Below are 24,319 nucleotides of genomic sequence, written 5' to 3' on the forward strand. Positions count from 1 at the left end.
GGTGTCAATGGTTTTTGGCCGGGTGACCATTCGAAAGCAGTAACCACCAGTTCTTAGTCTGTACGGCATCAATACTTGTTCAAATCCCTTTCAAGTTCAGGAAACTTTTTCCCATTCCGAGATTCTTCCCATGTACGAATACCATCAAGTTATTTTGTCAACGCAACCACGTTATAAAAAATTACTTTAAGGATAACCAGAGGAAAATGGAGTAAATTGTGGGAGAAACCGCAGTCCCATTTGTATAAACAGGTTTTCAGTTTACCCGGAATTGGCCCAACTCAATGAGTCGATTTCGTTTTGTAGGTGGCCTGAAAATCCGAATGCGCTAAGCTCAGAAGACAAATCCTTTCTATTTCATGAATTGAAAAAGATTGATGGTAGCAAGCACTGTAAACATTTGATATTCTCCGCAGAGTACAATGGGATAGCGAAACACATTTAGATCACATAGTCATTCGTTGGGTATATAATATGTGTAGATGAATGTAAGCCTTCATGAGGGAGTTTATTCATCATTCAATCCTTTATCGGCTATGCGAATCTGTCCATATGCTTGCACCCACTAGGAGAACAGGCAGGGGAGAGCAGGCTTCAGTTTGCAATATGGTGGAAGAAATGCTTTTGGCTTTGCTTCAAGAGGAAATTCTGAAAAGTGTACCTTGAGATGGGTCTTGACTTTGGGTTGTTAGGTAGCTAATCCTATCGATAAATCAATGCGATGTCCAATTGTTTATTCAGGATTATAGTACTCGTATGGCTTTGTGGTAGAAATGTTTTATTGCTGCCTACCATAACTTTGGTTGCCAATAAGAACCTGTAAACATCTTTATTTTTTTTTATTTTGTTTTATTTTCTGGTATTTCCATCAATTTGGCTTAAAGTTCGAAAAACCTTAGAAATGAATGAAAAATGGACTAATATGGGAGAACACATGTTATTCTCGTACTTTCTTCTAGTTTTCTCTGCCTGCGTGAATTTTTTGTGGGACCCATTTTATTTCTTCAGTTCAACTTTTATCTTCAGTCTCATTCTGTGCCTATGGCGCTGCCGGCCAGGAGGAGGAGTACAGCAACTCCCATGATAACTGAAAAGTTGATTACGGCCTCTGCTCTGTGTTCCTTAATTTAGAAAAAAGAAAGAAGTAAAATAGCAGGGTAGAAGGAAACTTCAGCGACAAAGGAATGGGGTCTACCCAGTCAATATTGCCTCTCTTCCAGGTAATTGCGTTTCTACCATGGAAATCCGAAGAAAGGGAAGCTGGTGATGGGGATGCAACGAGCCTTAAACTAGTATGTGGGAAGGGATCCATGCCAACTGGACAAGGATACGTACCGAGAAAGACGGGATTGGCTTTGCTGCACAACCAGCACGAATTTCGACGGCATTTAGGGACAAACTGATAACCCCAGTGAGACCCACACGGGAGCATATATAAGACCATAAATGTTAGTTAAATAAACTTGCACCTTGCCAGAGATTTTTCCTTTCTTTTAGCAGCAAAGGTGGCAAAGTTACAAGACTGCGCTTATATCTGTCTGATATTAGAGCCATGGGTTCGGTTTAATAAAATCTGTTGTTTCGGATCGGAAAAGGGGGTTAGAGTCTTATACGATGGGGGGATTTACAACACAATTATTAAAAACAACTACGCTGAGACAATTCTGCGATCAGGACCTAGCTCATTTTACATCATCATCAACGGCGCAATAACCTGTATCCGGTGTATTCCTGCTTTAATATAGAACTCCAGACATTCCGGTTTTGCGTCGAGCTCCACCAATTCGATATGCCTAATAGCTGTTTAGCGTCTTGGCCTACGCCGTCGTTCCATTTCAGGCGGGTTCTGTCACGCTTTCGTTTTCTTCTTCTTCCATTGATATTGTCCTTATGCACTTTTTCGGCTAGATCATCATCTTCCATACGGATTAAGTGCCCGCCCACCGCAACTCATTCATTGTTGTTATATAGGCTACCGAATCACCCATCCACTTATAGCAGGCTGAAAATTCATTGCAAGATTTTTCTCTCAGACGAGACCAAGAGTTTGCAACCTGATTTGACTCTACGGAACCCATATTGTCGATTTAAAATGCCTCTTTGCTTTCGACAAGCAGTAGCAATCTATTATATATAGTCAGGCCCACATATGGGTCTGTAGGAGAATGGTTCACCCGAAGGTTTATAAGCTTTAGGCAGCAATTCCAACTTCAGCTACTTTATGGTCACCGAATGAATTGGAACAGAGCGGTACTGTCAAAGGATCCTCTTTTTTCTTAAAACCTTTAACACTTTTCTTATCCCCACCGGTTAACGTCGATATTACGTCGCGGGGCTGGAGTACAATCGTGTTTTTCTCGCGTTCATTCTTCCGGCTGACTTCATCACCATTCACCATTCATCACCATTTCGACTTAGGTCCATATCCCCTTTGCTTTCACCATATGTTCCATTATATCTTCGGGCTTAAAGTGCTCTCCGGTTGTAGCTTCCAATGCAGCCCTTTGGGCTGCGAATCTCGGACAATAAAAAAAACGCATTCTGCGTCCTCTGCAATATTCGGGCATTGTCCAGAGTTCAATATGCGAATCATCATGCCGAAATTGATACAGATATGCTCGGTAACCTCTATGTCCGCTCACGAATTGAGCTACGTAGAAACCTACTTCGCTGTGAGGTCGCTCGATCCATTCCCAGATATCCCATGTGATTCTGTGGGTTCATCGGCGTTTTTTTTTAACTCGTCCGACTTCTCCTGCCATTCCGCGAACTTGTGGCGCGGCAGGATCTGCAGCATTCGAAATTTATTTCGAATGTTGTGGATGCGGACGGGTAGATGGCGCAGAACTCTCCACTCACTCATTTTCGGAACGCACCAGAGGAGTGGAGAATTAGCGGTGGAAAAATGCCGTTGGTTGGGACAGTAAAGACCGCATGGAAATAAGCCGGTCTTCTGTTTCGCCACGAAAACGCAAGCCAAGACTCACGTCCACTTGCCTGTACCCGTAAGTATTGATGCGGGAGGAATTTGCTGCCGCCAGTTTGAGGGGTTGTGGATATAGTCGATGATGCCGGGGTACGGGAAGAACCGAAACCTCTGCACCCGTGTCGACGAGGTAGTTGCGCCTGCTGAGGGGGTCGAAAATAGTTAGGCGACGTGGCGCTGCGCTCTGGGTGGCCGTCGCCAAGACCCCCCGCGGACCTAGTTTTTTGCGGTAGGCGCGAATTTACAAGGTAGCGTACATCTTGTCGCTTTATCACCGAATCTCAGATGGTACCAGCAAATAACTTTGTCCGCAGGCTGTCTTGACGACCTGCTACCCGAACGCCCTTTTCGTGTGGCAGACCGTGAGCGAGCTCGCGATCTGGCACTCGAACGCTGAGCGTCGAACGTCGCCCGCATCTCGGCCACGCTGGCCGTTAAAGCCGCTATCTCGCGCCGTAAGTCGCTCACCTCATCCGACTGTGGTTGAACGGCCGCTATGGTTGGGCGAACGTACACCTTCTGTACCTGGTCGGCCGTAGCTGCCAGTTCCTCCAAGGAACCGGAAACGCAAGCTAGAATCGCCTGGGTGCCTTCCGGAAGCCGCCGCAGCCAGAGCGACTTGATCAGGTCGTCGCCAATCTTGCTCCCACCCAATTGCCTCATTTCGCGAAGCAATTGGCTGGGAGTTGGATCACCCAACGTTAAACCCGCCAGCAAGTGGTCTAATTTTGCCGACTCGCTTGCCGACAGGCGCCTGATCAACTCACTCTTGAGCTGCGTGTATGATGCCGACTTCACTACGTCCGACACCATAAGAATGGACTCTTCGTCCAGGCCGACCACCGCGTAGTTGAAGCGGGTCGCGTCCAATGTGATGCCGGACATTTGGAACTGCGCTTCCAAATGCACGAACCACAGCTCCGGGTTCCGCCTCCAAAACGGAGGAACGCGTACGGCGAGGGCGGTCACTTGCGGGTTCGATGGGCCTGCTGCGTCTTTGCTGTCAAACGACATCTTGTTTAACGAAAAGTACGAGTTTGTATTGCAGACGCGGTGAATTTATAATGAAACGCGGTGAATTTTACTCCGACACGGCAGGCCGCACCCACAAATGCACGCACGAACTGAGAAAATGACAACCGAAGCGGACGCTCTCCAGCGCAGACCGAAAACACCACCAAGGAAACGGAGAACCCGCGATGTGAAACACCTAACGCCGTCTCTTGCAGCGATTTTCAATTATCATATTATCACAATTTGAACTTTGAATAATATAATTAACAATTAGTGCGAATATTGCAAAACTAATGATAACAATTAAATTTGATGATTGCTTGCCAGTTGCTATCTTCTTGGAATGAAGTTGATGGCCGTCTCCTTTCCTGCGAAACTCCTTGCGTGTGCTACTTTCAAGCCGAGCTGACTGGACCGTAGACGGACGGAGATTTATGCGCCTTCGACGAAAATTGAAGCGAAGAAAGTTTATTCGAAGTGCCTGCCTGTGCCCGTTGTAGAGTGCTGATGGGTTGCGATGCGGCGTTGTTTACGTCGTCGGCTCGTAGCACTGATGTTTTCGTAGCACTTCGATGGGATTTTGTATGCTTCCGTATTCACAAAATTTTCTAACTTAATAAAACCACGAGGATGACGATGGCGGAATCACCAGACTTGAGGCCGTTGCTGCGGTGGCGATGTCTGTGGCGGCGGCGCTTGTGCGGGCTCTAGTGTTGGGCTTTCTGAATATATCGGGGTCACCACTTTGGTAATATTTATTTAAACCACAATAGCAATTTAGCAATAAACACAAAAATTTAATTTTATCTTTAAAAAACTTTTTCAATAAGATTTCTGAATTTGTATTCCAAATTGAATCTTTGCACCGATGTGATGTTTACGCCGCCGCGGTTGGAAACAGAAGACCGGCTTATTTCCATGCGATCTTTACTGTCCCAACCAACGGCATTTTTCCACCGCTAATTCTCCACTCCCTTGGTGCGTTCCGAAAATGAGTGAGTGGAGAGTTCCGCACCATCTACCCGTCCGCATCCGCAACATTCGAAATAAATTTCGAATGCTGCAGATCCTTCCACGCCACAAACTGTCGCCCACGGACAGGCAACTAGCAGTTTAAGTACCGCCATAGGCCCTTCTAAAAATCGACAATAGACTCATCGCCAAATTCTTCTAATTTGAATTGTTCCTTCAAGACAGTGCAAATTTCTGGGTTCTTCAGAAGCTGTTGACGTTTCCGGTCAGATCGTTTAAATCTGGATCAGCTTTGAACATTTTGAATATCTCCGCATAGTACAGGTTACCCTCTGGACGAATCCGCAGTTTTGCAGAGTTATCGGAGTTGGCGAGTTCCTCCTGAGTAGGTCTTCTTCTTGGTCCGAAAAAGTTAAGCCGCCAAGATAAGAAAATTTCACAAATAGATGTAGATCAACGTGGATTGACGACTTAGTTGAAATTTCTGAGACGGATTTTTAATAGGTGTGCGTTCAATTACAGATACTACTGTTATAGCTAAACCGTTCCCAATCTTAATTGAGGGTAATTTCAAACACTTTAATTATTCACGTTTTCCGACGAACCTAATTTAAATACATTTGATTATGTAATTTGTCATGCTGAAATGCCTCGAATGCTCGCGTAATTACTTATCACGAAAAGCCATTTGTAAAACTTCTAGAGACACGAATGTATGTACGACGTCATTTCAAAACCCTTTGTTGCATCTCTTTCCTAGGAAAACAGTTAAACTTGGAAAATAGTTGGCAGTTGGACTTGTAAAACGAAGGAAGAAACTTTCAAGTGGAGAGTTCGAGCACCAGAGTAAGTTTTAGAGGAGGTGTCGAGTAGTTTCGCAATTGCATGTGCGCCAGCTTCATCCAATGTATCTTTCTAAGGGAGAATTGGTTTGTATGTAGGTGAGTAGCAAACGTCACTCCAAGGACACACATCATTGTTATATGTCGTACATTTAGTGGAGAACTTAAATGGTTTGGTTTAGTTCTTGTTTGAAACTTGTAACGTTCAAGTACTTCTGCACATTGTCGTTGGGCCGTATTTGATCACGGTTTTCATGTTATTCTCCTCTAATCGAATCTCTTGTTGAATGGCCCAAGTTCTGTAGGATACTCGTATTTTACGGTGGTATACCATGTACAGATATCCATCATTTTTCCTCTATACTTTCTTCTTATGTATACAACTCCGCAGAGTGTATCTTTCTCTTCAACTAATAAAGTTATCTGGGATATCTATGATAATAAAAGTTGGTCAATCAACTGGGATTCCCTTATTTTATTTTCTTGCAATATTATTCCTTTTGCCTACCGTCCTCTCAATAAATGGGTCTGGTTTGATTTTTATGTGTATTGTAATAGACAGTTGTTCCTTTGTTTGGAGTATGAAACCAAACCACTTGGGAGTAATGACTTACAATTTCTCTGGGGTCGAATTTCCGGAAGAGAAAGGGGGTCCATATGACTTTTGAGTACATCACAAAGGCACTGGTGGTTGAATATAATCATTTTTTTATATTTTTCGGGAGATTTATATGAAAAGCTTTGTGATTTTGAAAAACGCAATAAAAGGAATTTTGACGAGACCACGGACTTTTTGGAGTAATGTTGCTTAACGCTTTCCTGTCACAGCCAAAGGGTGGTCGGTAAAGATACAAAACCTTATTGCTGGAGGGCTGATTTTAGCGATGACTCACTTTACCTCATACGGTGTTATTTTATATACGCTGTAAATTCCTAGCGCTATTAACCGGTAAGCCTACCTAACCCTGTTTTGAATCATAACACTGTACAATCTTGCTGCGCAGACAGGAACGCACATTGTGTATAAATTGTATGATTCTAATATAAATTTATGATGATTTTCACTGAATTTCCTCCAAATATATGATATACTATTATTAATTTTATTTCAATCGATATTGGATTGTATTTTGGAGCCTAGATGTTATACATTGGCTGGCTCCTTACTTACTTTTCTTTTAATACTTGTGTTCGGAATATTGTGAGAACGCCCCCGTAAATTGAGCAACCACTTTCTACTCCCTACATTTCTTAATTCTACAACTAAATTCAAAACGGTTTTGGAAAATACTAATTTCATTTGACGCCCTATATACATATACATGGTGCGGCAGCATAACTTCCTTTTTTAAAATGCGCCCCACTCAGTTAGTTGATGTCATAGCGCAGCGCTAGTGGTCTCGTTCAAGAGGGGATACTGTAAAGTTTTGTCCCGACACGGTTCAGCGTGCCTTTGCCGTTGAGGTTTACTTTTCAAGCGGATGTTCGGTTATTGCAACACAGCGTGCATTTCGGAATCGCTTTAATTTAGCCCCGTTAGCTCCCGTCCCAGACCGCAAATCAATTGTTACATGGGTCACTACATTCAGACAAACTGCAAGTGCGACAAAAGGAAGAATTGGAGTCCCTCGGCCCGTTAGATCACCTGAGAACATTGAAGCAGTGAGAGCATCAATGTTGCGATCGCCACGGCGTTCTACGCGCAAACACGCATCTGCCCGTGGACTATCCGATCGTTCTGTGAGAAGAATTCTTCGTGATGATTTTCAATTTCATCCTATAAGATGGCGATAGTGCAGGAACTTTCAGAACGTGACTTCAATTCTCGGATGAACGTGTGTGAGCTTCTTCTTGATGTCGTTCCCGAGGGTGCTATTGTTTTTTTTAGCGATGAAGCCCATTTTCATTTGTGTGGGTCGGTTAACAAACAAAACATGCGCTACTGGGCTGACACCAACCCTCGAGAATTGCATCAAAAGCCTTTGCATTCACCCAAAGTCACAGTGTAGTGTGCAATTTCCTCAGCTGGAATTATGGGTCCCTGGTTTTTTGAGGAAATTGAGTTTACAGTGACAGTGAATTCGGACCGGTATGTAAACATGCTACAGAATTTTTTTTTCCCACGGCTAGAAAATTTGGATTTGGGGGACACTTGGTTCCAACAAGACGGTGCAACAGCACACACTTCAAGAGCATCGATGGAACACTTTCCAGAGTGCCTTATCTCAATTAGAGGCGATTTGGAATGCTGGCACGCTCTCCCGATCTGTCCCCTTGTGATTTTTTTCTATGGGGTTTTTTGAAATCCCGTGTTTATGTGAACCGTCCAAGACCCCTACAAGATTTGAAGACCAACATCCAAGAAGAAATTGCCAACATAACACCTGCTATACTAACAAGAGTCATGACAAACGCCAGAAATCGATTTACGGAATGTATGGAGAATGGGGGACGTCACCTAACAGATTTGATCTTCAAAATAATGTAAATAAAAACTTTAGACATGTACCTACATTATAAAAAATAAATAAATATTTTCTGATGCATACAATAGTTTTTATTGAGTTTTGAAAAAAGGAAGTTATACTGCCGCACCCTGTATTAGGTGAAAAAGATCCCCCCTCTTTTGACCCCCCTTTTTTTCCTTTCCTTTTGTGGTGTTAATTCCGCCGCATAATACTAGCAATGAGAAAGAATGGAGAACGAAGAAAGACGAGTCAGTCTAGTATAATAGCCGTGTAACACCCAGAAAACTCAAGGAATGGTCGGGGCCTTTTTAATTTAATACAATTAATTTATTCGAAGCTTACCCCACTGAGATAGGACTTCCTTTGAGGTGGGGATTGAGAATTCATTTAAAGTATTCCCTACTTCTGGTAAAAACTGCCCTTTATTATCGTGTTCGAATACGAATCGGTTCACGCTTACGCTTCTTGACAGCAGTATCAATGGTCTCCAGAATTCTGGCTTTTTAAGGTTTTATGTTAAACAAAACCTTATTAAAATTAGTTTATTGTCTGTGTGTCTGTCTGTCACACGCATTTTTCTCGGAAGCCTTTGCTGGAAAGGTGGGAACTGTGAACGCTCTCGCGTACAGTGAATTAGATCATTTTAGGTCGAATTTATTATATTGTCCCGATAGCTGGGTGGTTAGAGCACAAGGTTGTCGTACGGAAGGACGCGGTTCAAATCTCACTGGTGGCAGTGGGATTTGTATCGTGATTTGACGTCGGATACCAGTCAACTCAGCTGTGAATGAGTATCTGAGTCAAATCAGGGCAATAATCTCGGGCGAGCGCAATGCTGACCACATTGCTTTCTACAGTCTACTGTAGTGTACCGTTACGGTCTTGAATGAAGTGCTTTAACACGCTTCAAGGCCCTGATTCAATATGGATTGTTGCGCCAACGATTATTATTATTATTATATTTTAGTAATTGGCTGCAAAGGGGGCTTAAGGTCATCCTAGCACCACGAAATGTTGCAACAATGACATGAGTATGACATAAATCATGACCCTGCCCGACCAGCGTGATTACTAACAAAGTTATAATAGGTCAAAGTTATGGCTTCTTTACAAATCCAAGGTTTTGAATGTCAATATCACGTGAATGTGGGTATTCCCACATGTAAGGAATCGCCATTTAATGGTCGCCTTCACTTATGTCCGCCATTTCTCGCATGGTTGGAGAATTCCAATTACGCAAGTTCAGCATTGACTGCTTGTATGATCGACCGCTATCTTGTTGGTTGAACGGCTAATATTTTGAATATCCCGGCTAAGAATAATGGTGAACATTATCGCGGCATTAAAAATACTCCTTTTCAGGGACTATTCAACTCTCAGTCACGTCCCGAACTGGTGTTGCAAGATCTGATTGACTTCGCAATCATGGAAGCGAATCGATGAACGTAAGGGTTCGTTGATACAACCACTTCTGATCGTGACATGGTCGAGTTCCGAAATTGTACAAAATCGTGGTAAGTTCAGGGTAGTGTTCGCCATGACAACAGGAAATTTATTACTGCGCTGGTCAAGCAGAAGTTATAGTGAATAAGAATGATTTCAAAACATCATACTTCCGCCCGGAGAAACTTGTATCTGGTGGCAAGCCCTTCAGTCGTAGTGTGAAAGCCGTTCGCGGTCGGCTCTCCATTCAGGGTGATAAATAATTGCAGAAAGCGAAAGAACACTTCACTATTGTTTTTAGCGTATTATATCCGGTGACGTTCCTCTATTTGTGGATGATGTGGCTAATCATTGAAAAATGCGGTTAGGGACTGCTCCTCTAAGCGCCAAGCTTCGCCATTAATGCACTGACACTGGGTAAACAACGGGGTGTGATATTCTCTCAGTAGAACTACTCACCGCGCTTTTTAAGCAGAAATTCTGGGAATCCGAGATCTTTTTCAGAAAGTGGAAGAAATGAATGATTTTAAAGATTCTGAATAAGGGCGTTCGCCTTGAATGCGAGTATTGTAGGGGTATTGGTTTGAAACCTGCTACCGTAAAAATAATGGCTAACGTATTTCTAGAGCGGATCAAGGAATCCCTCGAAGGCTCGATCGACGGGAAGTAGGCTGGTTTCTGTTTTAGATACTCCTACATTGAGTATATCAACTCTCTTCGAATCATTTTGAAGCGCCGGGCTGATTTTACACGTCTGCTTCACCTACTCTTCCTTGATTTTACGAAGACTTTTGCTAGCGTTCTGCTTTGCATATGTCGTGGAAGCCATTCAGAAGAAATTAACAACTATTACCAGTATGATATATGATGGCAGCGGAGTCTGCTAAGGTTGCACTGAAATTATGTCTTCTTGTTATCTGTGAAAAATCTTTATGGTCCCCTGTTCAGAGGTCGAAGAGAAGTCTAATGGACATTTATTCAAACACCTCGACTAAACTGATGACATCTGTTTAGTCTCTCATATACAGCTTGGGCAAATGGCTCTGAATTTGCAAAAGGAAGCAAGTTGATTCAGTACCCAGTGTCAGTCTGATTGTTCACTGCACTCTTGCTAATTTAGTTGATGAGAGTATCGAAGGATTTGACCAATTTGAATTTCAGCCGAGGTGGCACCACCTCAACACCAATATCACCAGTTGGAATTGCTTCAGTAGGCCGTACCGGAAGTACATGGCGTAGAACCGGGGAGGAGGAGCTAAGCTTCTGGGGAAGTATTTAACAAAGCTGTGAAGATCTCCTCAATATGCTGTTCGCGCTATTAAAAAAGATTTCGCTCGACTCTTCCAGTTCGTTGGAAGCTCTTTCACTTTAGGTGGTGACTTTAACTGGGGATCTACGTAGAGCATTATTTGAATCAGGAAGAACACAAAAGTGCAATTTTCATTCCAGCGGTAAGCCTACATACTGGTCTATTGACGTAATAAAAACCCCCGATGTCATTGATTTCTTCGCAACTGAGGGGGTCTCAGACGAATACATCCATGTTGTCAATAATGAAAATATAATATCCGATCATTCGCCTGTTATGATGCTTGTCAGCGGAAAAGTGACGAGAACCAGAATAATGGCCAGTTAAGGTTTTATAGCTAAAAATCGCATTCTACATTTTAAATGCGTTTTTCTCGAAACTGCATGTTGAAAATCGGCTGCCACCAGAGACCAAAATTTATCCAACCAAATTCTTTGAAATTTTCACGTGGCAGCAGAAAAACACTTCTTTTGGAGATGGGTGTATAAATTGCCCTGTACTTCAATAACGAACTATGCGATCGAGCTGGAAAAATTACTATGCATGCTGAGGATATTAGTAAATCTATCGTGAAAAATTCGTATTTGAATCTTTATCCAGTTCTTCACAAAATATTTCTAAAAAGCAAAAAAAACAGCCTTCACACGGGATGACCCGCTTAAGATAAAACAAGCAGCTTTGAAAAGCACTCTTGGCCATCATGAACTGAATACAAAATATACTAACTGTGCTGCGTTAGTTAACGAACTAATTGCAGAGAAACGTAGGGCTCACAGACTATGGCAAAGAAACTGCACACCTGAAAGAAAAAAAACCACAACTTTTTGACAAATAAGCCAAAAACCTTAATTAACAAATATAGAAACGAGTTCTGCGGCAGATAATGACACAAAAAGGCATAGGCTATTCTCTGTGAAAGGCCACGAAAGATCTTAAAAGACCCAGACAAAAAATTTCACTAATTAAATAGGAAAAGGGGCAGTGGGTTTGTTCTGCACTGAATAAGGCAAATCTGGTCGCGAAACATCTAGGAAGTACCTTCTAGCCTGTAGATACATAAGCGATGTAAAACGGAATGGAAAAAAGTAGGTGTTTTTTCGATGTTGCTCAGACGTTTGATAAAGTGTGGCATCAAGGTCTGTTGTATAAAGCGCACAGAGGCCTCCCAGGCCTATTCAAAGTGAAAACGAAGGAACCTACTCTGAATCGAAAAAAAATGCTGCCATTGTACCGAATAACAGTGTCTTCAGTCCAACACTGTTTCTTCTGTATTCCATTGATACACCTATACAATGTAAATTAATTTCACAGATAAAAAGGCGAATCCAGCTAAGGTCATCATAAAAGGAAAAGATGTGCCACAGGTGAGTGAGGTCAAATATCTAGGTATGACACTCGATGCTAAGCTCGGTTGGAAGAGACATATCCTAAGAAAGTAGGACGAGCTAAATGCCGGAGACAGACAGTTGTACTGACTACTGGGGAGGAATTCCCAGGCCCATCGTCATCAAGCTGCTAACTTGAAAACAAATCCTAAGATCCATATGGAAGTACGGCATCCAACTGTGGCTGTGCCAAAGAATCAAACCTGAAGACGATACAAACGTTCCGAAATAAAATGCTTAGAAGTACAGTAGACGCTCCCTGGTTCATTCGTAACGAGGATCTGCATAGGGACCTGAAACTACAGTTGGTTAGTGAAGTCATCAAAGACCAAGCAGTTAAACATAGCCACCGACTACGATCACATGAAAATAACGAAGTCCAAAAATTGGCTGATATTGCTAATATAAAGAGACCACTGAAAAGAGTAAAGCCAAATGACTTGCTAACATAATGGATGCCTAAAGATAAAAGCTACTGAGGAACAACCAGTTCCCCAGCGAAGCCAGCCAAAGTAATGGAATGGACTAGAGGGTCTTCTCACAAAAAAAAAAAAAAAACAAAAAACGAAACCTAAATATGCAGAGAAAGCTGCTGGATGGGAAAACATCAGTCGTAGCTTGCCAAGAAGTAGTTTTGGTGAGTAAAAATCCCGCATTCTCACCATGAACCCTGAGGTTAGACTTTTAAAGATTTCCACCTCTTAAAAAAAGCTTCTTGGGAAGTCGGAGGAGCGGATGAAGAAAATTTCCGTCAACTTTCAATGCTGGCATGTACGCACGATTGACGCGTTCTATCCCATTTGGGGGTAATTGGTTTTATATTGTGTTCCATATCACTTCCACGTTTATATTTGATCTTCTAACGGTTTGTGAGAGCAGGTCTTGAGTTGCCTCGCAGTGGTTAAGGTTGACCTGCATCCATATTTGAGCAAGTAATTCAGCTCCCTCTTAAATGACGAGCGCCTGCAGTCGCTTGCAACGTACCGGTTATCCTCCCTCTCTTTGTCAATATAACCTTTAAGGAGATGGCCTTCTTCACCATACCTTCTGCACCTTTTAAACTTATCGCATTGACGTAGCCTGGCCGCGAAAATGATCGGCCGATTTTTGACTGGGTTTATTTACCCCTTTCTTTGCTCGCCTGATACGGGTAATCCTATCTACCGAGTGCGTAAATTCGGGATTTACTTTTAACTTTCGAAGGATATCGGGTTATGATGCATTTCCTTTCTTGCAAATGTTAGCCTTTTTTCTTTTTGGCCGCTTGCTGGGTCCACAATACGCCGTTTCTGCTATCTTGAGGAAGCGTCAGTTGATTTTCTCGCTTGACCTTGTTATTAGACCCTTGGTAATTTTTCGCCTCCAGTAGCTTAATATACTATAACTTAATGCTCATTATCCTCATATCTTGTTGAAGGTTTCGTCTCTCCGAAAGTGCGTTTATGTGTTCTTTCAGTGTAAGAAACGCTGCTTTGGTATGTTGTTGCTTCCTATATTCACCGTTGTCTGTTCAGGGATTAACTATATTCCTTTCCGTGTTCCGTGACGAACATATATGATTTGGCCTGGATCTCATATCCACTTCGCCATTACCTCTTATAGCATTAAATGGATGTAGAAGTCATCTTTCCCAATACTGAGCACTGCTGTCGCTGAATATCGACGGCGGGAGCTCGTTTGCCTACAAAAATAAAAACTCCCGGTACTGGGTATCCGAAGCTTTAGATTAACGGAACCAAAAGATGCATCTGAGGAGAGATTTTTTAACTCGATGCCGATCTATTAGGCTTGCCTGGGGTCTGCAGGAAAGACTGACACGGAATGTCACTCCATGGAAGCTAACTTGTCTCTTTCTGAGGGTGACATATAACTAGGAACCAATCAAAATCTTTACAAGAGTGATACGTAGTTCAGATGCCCAGCGTCTCGTTTAGAAAGACCGTTAGTAGGTGTACAATGTGATCCTGCTATTAACAAAAATCTATGGATCTCGACTGGCGAGTCGAATATCACCTCCCCGAATCCAGATGGTCATGCGAACCGTGTCCATTGGATAGTTTGCAATCGGGGGTAATTGACTATATTCGAATAGGATTTCACTGATACCTGGTCGCTTCATGGGCTATGTTACAGCGTGCTTTGTAATCAAATGAATGAGTAATTTAAACGCAGAAAGAAAAACTATAACAAACAAGCGGCACACGTTCCGTACGCAAACTAGTCCACTTCGTAGAGACACGTCTCCGCAACACTGAAAGTCAGATGAAAAAATGAAGACGTTGGGGAATCGAGCAATTGAGCTAAGGTGAATATTGGTCTACTGCGCGGATGGCAACCAAAAAAAGCTACTGGCCAAAAAGCATGGACAAACAAAAGATCTAAGATCAGTATATCAGACGTCAAGAAGGAGACAGGTTTCAGTGGCGTAGGTGCTAAATGGCACTTGCGATATCTGAAGGAAGGCCTGAATCCAGAAGAGGGTCTTAAGAGGGCTCAAGACAGACTTAAGTTTCCATTATCGGAGCCAAGAAAACGGCGAGCAGCGGAGATTAGCCCATTTGAGGGAAATGCTCCTGAAAATCGCAGGCAGGGTGGGGGGATCTCGGGTAGCCCAGAAAGGAGCCACAAGGCCGACCAACTGTGCTATTGTGCCAAGGGCATTCTACTGGCCATACAGCCGAAAAAAATTAACATACACACTCGTGAGGAGCAGGAAATTATTGAAGACTATATCTGCCTGACGGGTGATGGAATGCGAAACTCGTGTTCACCTGGATCCGCTTTCTACCTTTTTGAGGAATCGGAAACGAGTGCATGACTATGGCATTGAAAAATGAAGAGGAACGGCTGAGGGAACTAACTGGGTGAACTTATCAAGAATGGGGCAGCCCAGGTTGTTCATAGGGGGATACGAATCACTCAAAGGACTGTTTAAATCGCACCAGGAAGAACCTCCGGACTATAGTAGGAACACCTGCCGGCTAAACTATCACCTCGAAAAGGTAGGAATATCTACGTGCACTACCTGCAGGTTTTGTACGGAGTGTGGCGAAACCCCTATAGACGTTCTGGAGCAGTGTCTGTCACTTGGGCCAAAAAGCTCGAGGAGCCTGGGATCATACTTAATACCAGACACCAAGGCAAATAGGGAATATATTAAAATTTCTGTCGTATATAGGTTTGCTTGACAGACTATAGTTAATAGGTACACTACAACCGGGAAAGGGCACGGTAGTCCTTTCAGGATGCAGTAAAACTTCCCTTAACAGAATAATAATAATAAAAGGAAATTTCGATGAAAATGCAGGCTGCTCGCGGCAAAGAAAAAGTTATACCAAGTGATGCTAAATACTCGGTTATGACAAGAAATCGGCAGTTTCAATTTCGTAATAGAAGAGACTGTATCAATGAAACCACACATACCATTGGTAGTAGAGATACAGTCATTAAATAATACATTGGTATCAAAGGAGGTTAAATATCTGGACATAATGCTTGATGCGGACTAAATTTCTAGCTTCAAATATGTGACATACAAAGCAAGATGACAAATGCTGAAAGCTTGAACTTCTAATGACAAATACATACGGTGCTGCTCTATAACAGCGAAAATTCGCACTTAGAGTAGCTTAGCTTATCCCAAAGTGTCGGAAGCGGTGGTGACTCGCAGCGCTAATCCTATTGGTATGCCCACTCAAAAGTAAAGAACCCTAAAAACTCAGAAACTGCAAGAATTAGAAACCTTGCTAAGATAACAGAAGGCAAAGAGATGGCAAGTGTTAGCCTCTCGATTTCGTTGCTCCGGGTTCGAATCCCGTTCGTCGTGGATATGTTGTGGTATGTGGAAAAAATAACAATAACAACAAATAGACTCTATGGATGCCGTATACTCCGCAACAGAGTGGACAAGAAACAAATATCAAGTAAGGACCGTAAATTGGAGCCACTATGAAGTAATGCGCAAATGGCTCTGAAGTAGAGAGTATAGTAGGACAGGAACGTGTTTTTAGTCGGTCACCTAATAGAAGGAGTCCGACACACCGACCATGCCCGCAGGTGTATCATCAAGCATTTTATCAACCTCGTTAGCGAAAAGAATTGTCGATTAATATGACTTTGAAACTTCCGCCAATGGCTTCATAGACGTCGCTTCAATTTTTTCACTTCTCTTTACTTTGGTTTCTCTATCTCTTCTTAATTTCCAACGCAGTCTGATATGACTTATATTATCACCCTTGGCAATGCTGCTATATTTTTTGGTTCTCTATGCCTTACCACGTGTCAACCCGATAAATCTTAACACGGTCCACATTAATCTTTTTTTGTGTATAAACTAGAAAAGCTCTACTAATCTGCCGACAATCCAGGAAAAGACCGTCTGCCCTTGGTAGCTTCTTCCTAAGCCATATTCATCACATATCATATGAACATAATATACGTCGGTATTAACTCCCCTATCCCTTATTTGTCAGAGTGTCAAACAGTGATTTGGGAATAAGCCCATCCGAATTTAAGGTTGGAAGGATCTTGCATGTTTTATTTACCAATTTATGGTAATTATTGAAGTAGCTTCTCGTCTAGAATTGGCCAAGGGTGTGAAAGTTGATTTCAGTTCTTGAAACTTTTATGGAGATCTTGGGACTGGCTGAAATTTCACAAAGTTTGCTTCGTGTAGTCTCCTCCAGGAAGTAATTAAATAAACAAAAACGTGAGAAGTGAGTTCAATTTACTCCTTGAAAGTGGAGGCTGACACGGCACCCAACTTTTTTTAGGTGTTTAGCATGAAGTACGAACTTATATTGCCTGGCTAGACTCGTATCAACTTGGTTTCCTCTGTGTATCATCAGTTTCCTCTTAAATACATAGATAATCCAAACTCTGCCAAAAAAACCCATTATACCTCATCATTTAAATACTAATTTCATTTATTATCCCTTTGATATCCTCATTATTGCAAGAATCAATTTTAACGGCCAACCCTATCACCCCAAATGCTGTTTCGTCTGAAACAGAACACAATGACTGACAGGGTTATAAATGTAATTAAATCATTAAAACAAACTAACCCTTCTACCCAGCATCTAATGCATCACCTGGCCCCAACCGACCGTCCTAAATTCCATCCCCGTCACATTCTACCAAGGTGGAAATATAAATCCGGTTTGGAGGCTTTAGCCGATTATCCTCAGTAATTCGAAGGCGGAATTAGGCCTTTTCTCATGAGCATACCGAATATCTGACACAGTCAATAACATTTAATTCTTACGCTGGAAAATTGCTGGCAATTTATTTTGATTGCCCGATTGTCGTGCACACGACAAGCGTAATGGCATTAAGGGATTTAATTGGAACTGTCAGAAGATATTATCCTCAGATATTATTACCTAAATAAAATATATCTCGTTAAATTTTCGATTTCATCGTAGACATAAAAATCGTGAGCGGATTTGTAAAAGGCTTTAAAGGAAAATTTTCTACTGTTTCTAAGAAATGTTGGATTGTACGTGGAATCAATCATTGTACAAATGAACATTTTGTAAACATGTTGTACAGAGCACTGAAGTGAAAAAGATTGATCTGAGAAACACGTTGAAGCTTTAGAGGATTTTCGCGTGATATGAATTAGGCTGTTTGGACGACGTCCGCTTGTAACACTATAAGTTGGCTGTGTTTGTTCAAATCTTTAGATTGCTGAAGGAAATTATCCGATCTAGTTGAGATAACCGATTCCGAATGTGAATAGAGGCTACTGAATTTGGGAGTCCTGGCGTAATCGAAAGAATTTAAATCAAGTCTTCGGCCTTAAATAAATCCCTTTGAAAAATGTAGCCCTCTAATCGAATTTAAATAAATCTTTCGATAAAATCCCATTTTACAGATCTATCTGTCTGACTATTTTTAATCGACTGAGAAGAAGAAACAACAATTTTGCGAAAACAACAATTTTTATCTAACCTATAAACATATAATGCTAAATTAACCTAACTTAAGTACTACCTTAACAGCCTAGCTTAATCTAAGGTATAATCTATGGCTTAAACTAACTTATCGCTAAAGAATAAATTTGAAAGTACATAAAATGTTATCTGGAGGAAAAGTCGAAAAAAACCTCCATTAGCTAAATTTTTTTATAAAAGCGGGCGGGCGGGGAAGGAACTAGGATGTGGGTTGGGATGGGGGGCATGCGGGAGGGGTTTGGGAAAGGAAGCTAGGAGTGGCGCTAAGGATGGGTAGGTTTTATAAACTGGGATGAGGAGTAATTACCGTTGTAGAAGATTACTCTACCGCCGGGGTCGAAAAGAAGGTTACGGGCTTGGAGAGATATGAGGATTTGTGGGAACAGATGAGTTCGTAGAAGATTCTCTTCGACGATCTCGATCTGCATGGCCTGGGAGATGAGTGGATTTGGGTGGGATATGGATTTTTCCAGGAATTTGAGGGCATGACGGGCTAGGACGGCGTCAATGCGGGGCGTTTGAGAGGAGTCATATAGGATCTGGTTTGAGATGTATTTGGAGCGGTCTTCGTTCTTGTAAATGTTGGTGCAATGGCGGAGGATTCTGCGCTCTTTGAGGCGGATTCGTTCCATTTGGTAAGGGGAAGTGTCGGACCAGAAGATGAAGCCGAAAACGAGGAGGGGACGGATAAGCTGTTTATAGCAAAACAGCTTGACTTTCTGAGGAGTTGGACTGGTGTATTTTAGGATTGGGTAGAGGGATTTGAAGGCACCTGTTGCACGGTTCAGTCCCTTCGTGATATGCGGGGCGTGGGATAGGCGGGAGTTAATTGTCACCCCAAGGTAGGTGACTTCCTTGACGGTTGGAATGGTGTCGTTGTGGATCTTCAGGGATAGGGTTGCAATGTTGTTCCTCATTTTCGGCGTCATCTTAGCGGTACCATGGAATACGATGGTTTCGCATTTTTGTGGGTTCAGGAGCAGTTTCCAACGGGTGAAGTCCCGGTAGAGCTCGTCCAAATAGGAATTCAGGCGGGCTTCACCGGCAGGGATGTTTCTGGTGGAGGTGTAGAGGATGAGGTCATCCGCGTATTGAAGGATTCGGATTGGATTTGGGTGTGGAGTTGGTTTGGGAAGGTCTGCGGTAAACAGGGAAAATAGGGTAGCGGAGAGGACTGACCCCTGAGGGATGCCAGCCGGGCTAGAATATAGGGAGGAGAGGTGTTCACGGAGTTGGACTTGGGATTTCCGCCCATCAAGAAAGCTAAGAATTAGCTTATAGAGGTGCGGATGGAACTGGAGGACTTCAGAAAGCTTGTATGCGAGTCCGTATTGCCATACGGAGTCGAAAGCTTTCTTTATGTCGAGGAGACAGGCTATGGTCGGAGCGTTCCGGTTGAGACCGAGGAGGACGTCCGATTTGAGCACGAGCAGCGCATGCTCGACTGAATGTTTGGGACGGTTTGCGAATTGGAATTGTGGGATAGAATGATTGGAGTCACAGTGCTCGTCGATAGAGACTTTGATGATGATCCGCTCGAAAATCTTGGCGGAGGAAGGCTGAGAAGAAGATGAGAAATTGGAATTACTTATAGGTTTAAAATTTGGTCTCAGTAAGGCTTAGTCTGTGGTTAATACATATCAGGTTTGCCATTAAAAATCGGAATTTGTGCGCGAATGACTACATTACATTGGGCATTAGAAATGATTTTTGCGCTATTATGTATAATAATGAATAAGAATTCAAGACCGAATCATTATAGGCGCTACAATGGAATAAATATTAGGTTGTTCCACATGAAATGGCCGATTTGGCAATCAAGTGAAGTTAATGGTGATTTTGCTGTATCGAACCACCACCAGTTGGCACTATTGGTGTAGAATAATGAAGTATAAATACTTCTACATTTAATCAAGGAGGGATTGGAATGAAAAAGAGCCAAGAATATATACTTTTTCTCGAACTGCACGGCGGTGCTACGAAAAATTCCGGTCAGGCAACGTAAACCTTCAAAGTGAGCCACGTGGGCCATCGATTGACAACGACGAGTTGCGTTTGCTAGTTGAATCCGACACACTGCAGAGAAACTGGGCGTACACTATTCGACAGTTTCCCGGCACTTGCAACAACTTTGAAAGGTGAAAAAGCTCGACAAATGGGTTCCGCATGCCCTTACGGAGCAAAACATGGCGCTTCGAATGGAAATTTGCAGTTCTTTACTCTCCCGCAACAGAAGCGATCTCTTTTTGCACAGAATAGTGACATGCGATAAAAAGTACTCTTGACACAGTAGATTCCACACGTTAGTATTTGACCTATCCTCTGCCACTTTCGCCTTCCGTTAACATCGCTCACAGGGGCCCAATAATATCAGAACAGTATGTTGCTGCGGTACGTCGCAGCTAAGTGTTGACAAGGCAGTGAAAGCGGATCTAACGCCCTTAATGCGACGCTTCCTAGATATGCAATTTGCTCAAAACCTTTGATGTTCTGCCCAACTCCACTTGCCTATTTTGAAATCCACAGTTATCGTCTATTGAACTCCTCCACGTTTTCCAGGCAAAGCAGCATGAAGAACGTTACCGAAATGAGAAGAAATAATATTGGTGACTAGATGCACTTTTGACGAACTCGAGCGAAGATCTAAACTCCAGCTTTCAAGCAGCGAAGAATAACTGCAACTGGAATCGTATAGCCCAGCGGCTTTACTCCGTTGGGTGCATTAATGGCCGAGATGATTTCTATTTTGTTTAGAAGAATAGCCCGTATCTGCGTCTTATGATGACTAGCCATTTCATCTACAAGAGGCTGAACTTCACCGGCTGAGACACGGTTAAGAGCCGTGGGGAAGTCTCCTTTCCATCTTTTCAGTTGCAAGTCGTCGTGGAGAGAGTCGACAGTTAATGTTCCTTACACAAGCATTGAGGGTATTGCGTCCATATTCAAGTTTTTTTTATGTGGTGCACAGTTCTGAAATCATTGCATTCAGCGGCATCGTCCGCTTGCCTGACCAACGCAACAACAAATTCCCTTTTGTCGCGGCACGCACTATATTGAACTTCGCGCGATGTCTCACGGTGTTAGAGCTCGAGCGTATCACCATCACTCCCAGCGGTTAAAAGAGTCTTTAATCTCGTCCGTTCATGGAACAGCAATCACGATTTTGGAGTAAACCAGATCTTATGACCCGCCGACGACCTGAATAGCACTCCCCAAAAGAGCAGTTTTAATGGCGGTTCAATGTTCATTGATTTCTCCGTGTTCTGCCCTCTGAGCAGCAAGGTAGCTCTTCCACTGTCGAGCGATGGCTGGATCATATAAGCGTGTGATGTTGAAATTGTGTAGTCACGGGGTTCCAACCCTGCGAGAAGTGGCGGAAACAACACGCACGTGAACATAAGTGATCTCAGATGGAGATGGCATCTCAATTATTAAGGCGCAGATAGATGCCAGATAAAACAGTTTAGAGGTGTGGGTACAGCAACTAAAAATAAATAAAACACTCTCTTTCGAGATCTTGCAATTTTTTCCACTATAGCTTCTCTCACCTTTGAGAAACTGCATTTCTGCTATGCTGATGTGTTTTTCTATATGTTATATGCAATTTATACTGAAACGATATTATTTATCGATACGAAATTGAGTAGGTATGTTGAAACGCAACGCAAGCAATTGATGATGCATTGAGTAATTCGCAATATTTCCTAGTACTTTTCGCAAGCTACTCTATCTATGATATTAAATCTGTTTACTCCCCAAGAGCCAAAAACAAAATCCAATGTCCAACTAATCGGCTATCCATTTCATCAGCCGGTCCTGATCCCGTTTACTTTTGCAGTCACTGATCCCCACCATGAATTTCAAATTAAAATTTTCTCATGGTAAATATATAAATAAATTTTCAGCCTCATCCAAAAGTGAAACGTTTGGTCTGCATCCAATAATATGTGTCCTGGGCAAGTTTATGTGCAATGTCATGCAACATTGGAAAATTATCATTATGTACAAATTAAAATTTTTGTTTCAAGATAAATGAGTTTTAGAGTTTTAAGGAGGGTGGTGGTGGTGGGTTTTGTAAATAAAATGAAATTATTCATTTTAGAACATTAAATGGTCGATGTGAAAGTCGGAGATGGGAATTAGGAAATTGGCAGGGGTATGTTGGGAAAGCTCAAGAATGTTAAAATGGAAGAAAAAGGGAAAATATTACATATCATTAAAGGCATTCCCTTCATTGATTTTCTCTGGATGAGGCGAATGAAGTACTATACATGTCTCAAAGCCGCGGACACTGTAGCACTATGTGCTGTGATAAGCCTGTTCTATCGAAACACAACCACTTATGACGTAACCAGGATGTAAACCCAGGACAATGGAATTGAGATGCTGAAAGTCCACCAGTTCGGCTTGGCACTGTCCAAGAACAATTTATGAATTTTCAATTTATAAATGTTTTAATTCATTTTGAGAATTTTTTGGGTTAAAATTAACAGGGAAAATTAAAAGTTTTGGTGGCCTTAATTTACTTGCATAAATGTTACGAGGATTTCTTTCTTGTCGGATTCTAGGGTACTAGTAGACCACACATTGGATAAATGGCAATAAGATTTCGTAAAAAACTTTACCTTATTAAAATCACTTCAATGCCTATCTGTCTATAATCGCTAAATTCGCGCTTTAACACAGGATGTCGTCGCTTAGTGTGTGGGGGAATAAGTGTGTGGTTTTGAGCTACTCTTTTGTGACTCACCTATCGTAGGGCGTGATGCGTGAGACACAAACAGACGTTTGTCTGATGCGCTATCATACAAAGAAATTTTCTCTTCCAGGTGGCCAACAAGTGGCATACTATGCCTTACATATGGGGATATGATAAACACGCATATAGAATGCGGTGGAATATTCTTCGACACTTCACTTTTTTGGTTGAAATAATACGAAGAAATTCGGGCAAAAACCAACATAGCCTATTTTATTAAAAAATTTAAGATTAAGCGCCATCTGTTAGATTTGGTGGAGTACTACCCAAAACAAATGGAAAAATTAATGGGCCCGTGTGCCATATAAATTACTTAATCCACAGAGAGCAGGGGAAAACCAACTTTGCTTACAAAAATAGGTTTCTATTTTCCGTCTGTCTTTGTTTAGTTACATACGCGTCCCAAATCCCCCCAAGGCCAAAAGGGTAGGCACACCAATCGCCCACATAAGCTCTTTGAAGAGACAAAAGAAAAAGTTGAGAATTTTCTTCGTAATATGAAAGAAAGGAAATCTCATTGCAGCTTTAAAAAATCCAAAAAACTTTACCTTTCAGAGGAACTGAACATAGCTAAGCTTTATGCTACATACAGCGAAAGAATCCAGATTTTCCTCTTCCATCAAATAGGTTTCATGAAACCTTCAACTCTAAATTTAAATATTGCCTTTGGATATTCAAGAAAGGATACGTGCAGAACATGCGACAAATACGGTGTTCAGCTGGCGTCATTCTAGGCTCAAATTACTTCATTACTTCATCTATTGATATTGAAGGTAGATATATCACTACCAAAGAAATTGATATGTAAAATCGCAACCAACATCGGTATAAATCACAAGCCAATAAGTTTTATCAACTCAAGGGCCATTCGTCAAAAAAACCATACCTTAGAAGCTGTAACTTTTGGCCAAATGTAAGCACAAATGATGTTTATCAAACGACAACTTAGTTTTTATAGTTTTAATATTCATGTTCTATCTGATTAGAGATCAATTTGGTGTACTTATGACGAGATAGTAACTAAGAAGGGAGCTGACGATGTCTGCTCTCTACTTTATAATTTTGTTATGGAAAAACTCGATCCCGAGGTCAGAGATTCTTGCGGTTTTTCCTTTTTTGTACATTACCTTGTCACAGTAAGAAGGACATTCGACACTGTTTAAATAGTTTTCCCTATACGGGGA

This window comes from Hermetia illucens, chromosome 3 (genome assembly GCF_905115235.1).
Source record: "Hermetia illucens chromosome 3, iHerIll2.2.curated.20191125, whole genome shotgun sequence".
Lineage (NCBI taxonomy): Eukaryota > Metazoa > Arthropoda > Insecta > Diptera > Stratiomyidae > Hermetia > Hermetia illucens.